The sequence below is a fragment of the Ambystoma mexicanum genome, chromosome 3p, assembly GCF_040938575.1.
Source record: "Ambystoma mexicanum isolate Mex_15411 chromosome 3p, UKY_AmexF1_1, whole genome shotgun sequence".
Taxonomy (NCBI): Eukaryota; Metazoa; Chordata; class Amphibia; order Caudata; family Ambystomatidae; genus Ambystoma; species Ambystoma mexicanum.
In genome coordinates, this window is record NC_090925.1 from 961,673,785 (window position 1) to 961,680,750 (window position 6,966).

Below are 6,966 nucleotides of genomic sequence, written 5' to 3' on the forward strand. Positions count from 1 at the left end.
TTCCATTCTGTCCTTTATGACCAGACATAGGAATATTGTGGCACCATTGGAGAGCTTGCAGTTGTAAGGAAGGTGTAGATAAATATAAGGCTTCTCGATGAAATAGCAAGCCCTTCCGGAACACCAAATCCTTAGGACGTTCGGGCTCTTTGATCCCTTTAGTTGCCTCCTGTACCTCCTTGATAAATGGAACCATGGCGTCAACATATACTTGGTTGAGAAGTAAAGGTTCATTACCTTCATAGGTACCACACCATTCTCCAAGACTTCTGGAAAGGGAATCCGCTACCACATTCTTGGAACCAGGAACATATGTGATCTGGAAATTGAATTGAGAAAAATAGTAAGCCCATCAGGCATGACGAGAGTTCTTACACTCCATCTGTTGGAGTACTCGTAAGTTGTGGTGATCTGTTCTTATTAAGAAAGGATGAGTGGCTCCCTGGAGAAGATGGCGCCATTCTTCACAGGCTTAGCTGATGGTTAAAAGCTCCTTCTCCAAAACGGAATAGTTTCTCTCGCTAATTGTTAGTGTTCTCAAATAATATGCCACAGGATGTTCAATGTCTTGCACCCTTTGGATAAGAACAGCCCCTATGGCACCGCCTGAAGCATCAGCTTCTAATATGAATGGCAAAGTTTGGTCTGGTTGAATCAGTATGGGGGCGGTAGTAAATAAGTTCTTAAGAGTTTGGAAAGCCTCCTGCGCAGAAACGTTGAAATCAAAAATGACTCCCATTTTGAGTAAAGATGTTATTGGCCAAATGATGTTCGTGAAATTAGGTATAAACCTTCTGTAGAAATTAGCCAGGCCCAAAAACATCTGGGCCTTCTTCACATTAGTTGGAGTCTTCCAGTCAGGAATCGCCTTAACCTTACTGGGTTCCATCTGAACCCCCTCTGGTGAGAGAATGAAGCTGAGATATGCCACTTCAGACACCTCAAAACACACTTTTCGGGTTTGGCAAACAGTTGATTCAAAAGAAGCCTGCGTAGAACTTCTTTAACATGAAAACGGTGCTCCTCTAAGGAAGAGGAGAAGATTAGGATGTCATCCAAGTATACCACCATGGAAAGATATAAAAGATCTGCAAAAATCTTGTCAACAAACCTCTGGAAAATTGCGGGAGCATTAACAAGGCCAAAGGGCATGACACAATATTTGTAAAGGCCTAGTGGTGTTCTGAATGCCGCCTTCCATTAATCTCTGCTTCTTATTCGTAATAAATGGTAGGCTCCCCGGAGATACAGCTTGGTGAAGAATCTTGCGCCTCAGACAGCTTCTAATATATCTCGAATAAGTAGCATAGGATATTGGTCACGTATGGTCAGCTGATTAAGACCTCTGTAATCTATACAGGGTCTTAACTCTGAAGATCCTCTTTTGGGAACAAAAAACAGGGATGCTCCACCTGGAGATTTAAATTCTTGGATGAGACCATTCTGAAAATTAGCTTCTAAATATTCTTTAAGGGCCTGCTTTTCAGGAATGGAGAGAGGATACATGCGTCCAAATGGAATCTGAGCTCCATTTTGTAGATTGATACTGCAGTCTTCAGGTCTATGTGGGGGTAGAAGACGAGGAAGTCTGTCTTCAAACACCTCTTGATACATCTGGTAATGTATCGGTATAGATGAAACAATAGTCTCAGTCTGTGCCATACATTTGTTGGAATGAACACATTCTTGGTTAGGTAGCAAACAGGATTTAGTACAGTAAGAAGAGGCAAAATGACGTGAATTGTGCTTCCAATCAATCTTAGGGTTGTGACACCTTAACCAAGGTATTCCATGTATATAAGAAAGTGAGCTTCTCTTATAACATCAAAGGTCAGTGTCTCAGTATGAGTTCCCAAAGACATCAGAATGGAAAAAGTTTCTTGAACAATGGGTCCTGAGGACAATGGGGTTCCATCGACTCCTTCCACAGGAACTGGTTTCTCCTTATCATGTAGCAATAGTTTATTATTCTTGGCCCAGGTGATGTCAACAAAGTTACCAGCTGCCCCACAGTCCAACATGGCAAGAGTCTCAAACTCCTGAGTGGGGGAAGCAACCAATTGAACTGAAAACACCATCAGCCGGCTGTCCTCTTCTTCTACTGATCTGGTGTTGTAGCAGGGGGTTGAGCGTACCCCCCCCCGATACCTCCCCTGAATAGGTATGGGGTGATGCTTGCGTGATAACTCCGTACAAGAGTTGAGCAGATGTTTGTCTGATCCACAATAAGCGCACAATCACTTTTCTCTTCTTCTTCTTCTTTCCTCCGGAGTTAAAGGGCCTCGAGTAGCCCCAATCTGCATAGGTTCTTCAGTGATACCATGATCCTTGATTGCAGGTGAGGAGATGGGAGGCGGAACGTAGTACCTTACCTTCTTCTTCTCCTTTCTCCATTCGTTACATCTGAATTCGATCTGTAAAGCTGCTGTAGCTAATTCCTGGAAACTATTCGGTCTGGGGATCTGAGCTAACTCGTCCTTTATCTCCTCCTGTAACCCCCTGCGAAATAGTATTTGTTGAGCAGAATCAGGCCAGCCGGATTGCTAGGATAAACATTGGAATTGAGAAATGTAGGTCTGCACATCTTGCGTACCTTGTCGAATATCTACCATAGCCTCGAAGGAAGAAAACTGTACTTCAGGTCTGTCAAATCGACTTCTAAAGTTCTGCACAAATAGTGTGTAATCAGTCATGGATGGATCCGTATTTGTGATTAACGGGGTAGCCCAGACTAGTGCATTACCAACCAGGTTGGCTAACATGAAGCCTACCTTCGATCTGTCCGTCTCATATGTCTTAGGACGGAAAGAGAAATAAACATGACAAGCATCCAAAAACTCCTTAAATTGTTTCGGATTTCTGTCGTATCTACCAAAGGGAAATGACAATAAAGGTAGATCGCCGCGAGTATACTCCTTAAGTGCAATCTGTTGTGTCAGTATGGCATTCTGATCCTTAGGTGTCTTTACTTCGAACCAAAGGCTCTGTATGGCATTAGCCAACTCCTGCAATTGTTCTAGTGAAGCCATAGTATCTTGTTGTCAAATACTGAGGTACTCTCCCGATCCCTTTCCTCACCTGAATTTTCTGATTCCCTCTTAGCCTCTTCGGATACCTTCTTCTTGCGATCCTTCCTGGTATTCTTTAACTGCTTCTCCTTTTTTGTGTGCAAATAGGGGCGAGCTCCTTCGGAGGCCACCTTGCCCTGTCCAATACCATGTCCAAGATGAATCCCCAAGGAGCAAGCTCCCATAAACCTCCAGGGAAAAAGCCTAGCGAGGCAGAAAAAATCCTGGGCAAGATGGAGATTAGGAATTAGGAGGAAGGTCCAAGTTTAAGATAGTCTCTTCCTTTTCTGAGATGAGGTAATGAAGCAAGCCAAAGGATGAATCGGGAGTTCAGTTCCAAATCCTTGTATTCAGCAATAAAGGGAAGTCCTTCTTGTAGATTAGAGAAAAATAAAGCTGCGGCTGAATGCCAAAAATATGAATATTGAAAAAATACCCGGAAGGAATATATGACGTATTCTACCTCTGGGGAGAAATGAACGAGGTCTGAAAGGAGCGATGGGGTATGAAACTGAGAGTGCTAAAGAAACGGAAAGTGATAGAGCCCAAACTACCCGCCAAACTACCCGCCAAGAAAGAAAGAGAGTGGCAACTACGTCCAAGGACCGGACCAGGCAAGTGAATGGAAGTACGAGAAGAAAGTCAGATACAAATGAATAGCGTAAGAAGCCAGAAATAGAATGCAGCAGCACGAAGCAAGAGGAAATAAGAAAAGGTAAGCTTAACCCAAACATGGGAAGCCCCTCTCTATCATCTCTTCACCATTATGAGAGCCCTACGAAAAGCCAGGCTGACAGCTATTGTAAGAAAATGTAAGCTAGCTCAATCAGCTTTAAAATATCTTGGTTTTTTTGTAGGAAATGGTAGCATACAGCCTTAGCAAGAGAAAGTAAAAGTCGTTCTAAATGCACCAACACCTAAGACCAAACAAGACTTTAGAGCATTTTGAGGTCTGATTGGATACTACCGCAGGTTTGTCCCTAATTTTTCAGAAAAAACATCCCGACTGACTGACAAGCTAAAAAACGCTGAACCTCAAAAGATTTTTTGGAATGATGAGGATGAAGTCTGTTATAACATTCTAAAATAAACTTTATGTCAAAATCCCATATTGAAAGTGGCAGACTTCTCAAAAGAGTTTATACTCCAGACTGACGCATCTTTGTCTGGACTGGGGGCTGTATTTTCCCAGATGCACGATGGCTTAGAACATCCTATATTATTTGCCAGTCGCAAATTATTTCCCAGAGAGAAATACGACTCTGTGGCAGAATTAGAAGCATTAGCCATCAAATTGGCCATCCTTTATCTCAAATATTACCTCTTGGGTAGAAAATTAATCCTAGTCACTGACCATTCTCCCCTGGATAAGTCATCGAAAGGAATCCAACCCACGTGTTATGCAATGGTTTCTGAACTTGCAACCATACTGTTTCACGGTAGAACATCGAAAAGGTAAAAATCAGAACAATGTGGATTTACATTCACAGGTCCCCTGTGAAAGAGATTCGACTACATAGCTGTCATGCGCCTGCAAGACTGGCGTGCGTGGAACCGGTGGAGATTTCGACGCCAATGAATTAGCACATCACGTTTTCCTTGCTACCGCATTTGCGGTCTAATTATTTTCAATATGGCCGACCGCCGGGCTGCCTTAGCCAGCCGGCACCCGGCGGCCATTGCGTTGTAACTCTCACAGATTCCTCCTCTTTGGCCTAAACGCTGTTTTCCTCTCTCAGAGCTCTCTTGAGCCTGCTCCTTCTGTTTTTTCTCGCTCCGTTCTCCTTGTGCTTTTCTCCGTTGCCGCGCTCCGTGGCACCTCCCTGGAGTCCAACTGGACTCGTGCTCACTTATGTTTCTCTGCTTCTCTTACCTTCCTCTTTTCGCCCGCGCGGCTCGGCCGTGCACTTCTCCCCTTGCTTCTCCTCGCTCTACCTTCCTGGTTCCCTCGGACTCGCTCTCTCTGCGCTTTTGCCATTAGTGCAGTACTTACTTGCTCCGACACGCTCACTGTGTCTTTACCATACAAGCTCTCCCAAGAGCTCTGCGCATTTATTACTCACCTACCTGGACCTTTGAACTTGGATCGCCTCGCAGTGACCTTACCTGCTCCTTACCTTCTTTTGTGGAGCCTGCAGCTCCCAGAGTTCTCATCACACCGTCCTGGAACCTGCTGGACTAGAGTTTTTTTCCACCAGCACTGGCTTTTTCCTCTTATGGGTCCCTCAGGGAAGGGGCCAGTAGCCCACCCTTTATTGCAAGGCAGGCATAGTGGCTTTCCTCCAAGGAAGACCATATCTCTTCCAAAAGAAGCAAATCTCCAAAAGAAGAGGAAGAGGCAAGAACCAACAAACAAGCTCCAGTGACACAGGTAAGGGCGAGGGGGAGTTGAATGAATCGAGTGACGAACCCTGTGAACCTACCAATAGTAAAAGTAGCATAGGGAAGGGTACGTGACAAACCAGAGGGTATGTCACAACCTAGTCCCCGGGGATCCCGTACTCAGGTGACCAGGGAAAGGACATCGCTTTTGTATCCCGACACTGGGGGTGGACAAGCAAGGGAGGATCACCTGGGCATGGGTCCTTGGGGAGTGGGGAAGAAACACCTAATGGTGAGACATGGTATCCCCCTTTTTCCACAACCCATCTAGCCCTGCTTATTTCATGGGAAACTTCAACTCCCATAATTCCTCCCCACTTCACATTGACAACAAACACTAAGCCGAGGAAGATGAGGAATAAGGCCAGGAAAACTACCTCTACTGACTTGCAATGGCTCTGTCCCTTTAATGAGGCCAGGCACGTAATCCTAACTATGCACACCTGCCACTTGTTAACACTCCCAGTCAGGATAAAAGGTGGCAGGCACAGGCACACTGTGAGCGAGGCTGGGTAAGAGAAGGAGCAGTTTTTTTGGGGCTGATGCGAACCAGGCTATGGAAGTTGGAAGGCCAAGGGGCTGATCGGCAGGTGTGAAGACCGAAAGATAGCTAGGCGTGAATTGCATACTTTCGGGAAGCTGTAAGCGTTCCAAGACTGAAACTGAGTGAGCGGAAGGGCGAGATGCTTCAAAGCAGCATGCTACCCTCCCAGATGAACGACAGAGTTGGGGAGCAGCAGAGGAGGCGTTGGTGTCGGCCTTCACTTCAACATGAAAATTGTTGAGAAGAGAAGTCTAATTAACATGACCAGTGAGTTATCGAATGCAACAAAAGACTGGTTTGAGTTAAAAGCAAAAGTAAATTTAACAGAAAGTTGAAGGTTGCGCCTGTTCCGATAAAAACGCATAACTGAAAGGACAATTGCTGAATGATGGAGAAAGTATACAAAGTAACAGAGTAGTCCTGCGAGGCAGAATCACACATTTGAAAGTCTCTGTGAAATGTTCTGCATTGAAGTATATTAAATGGGAACCAAAAGCAAGAAAGTGTCAGCGATCCAAGTGAAATTTCAATCAGTGAAAAGCAAAGTATGTGAACTCCGAATATGCTGAGAGGGCAAAGTATAAAGTGTATGAAACAGGAACCAAAGGCAAGCACGTGACCGCGATGCCGAGCGAAAGTTGAATAAGTGAAAAACAAAGTATGTGAACTCTGAATATGCTTAGAGAGCTAAGTATATGAACTTTGATAGAGGCCAAAATGGTAAAGTAAAGAGCATAAGAAACTACAAGTACTCTAAGGAACTCATGGTGGCAATAGTAAAGAGAGACACAAGTGATCACAGTTCACGGGTGTTTATTAAACTGTATAAATGGGTGAGAAAAACACCTAATCTAACCTAAATCTAAGATGGCAGCAAGCTTCGACCATCAAATAATAATAAGGCAGTCCTAGTGGTGTCTCGTCAAATAAAAAGGCCCTATACTAAAAAACCTATTGCCAGTCCTTACAACT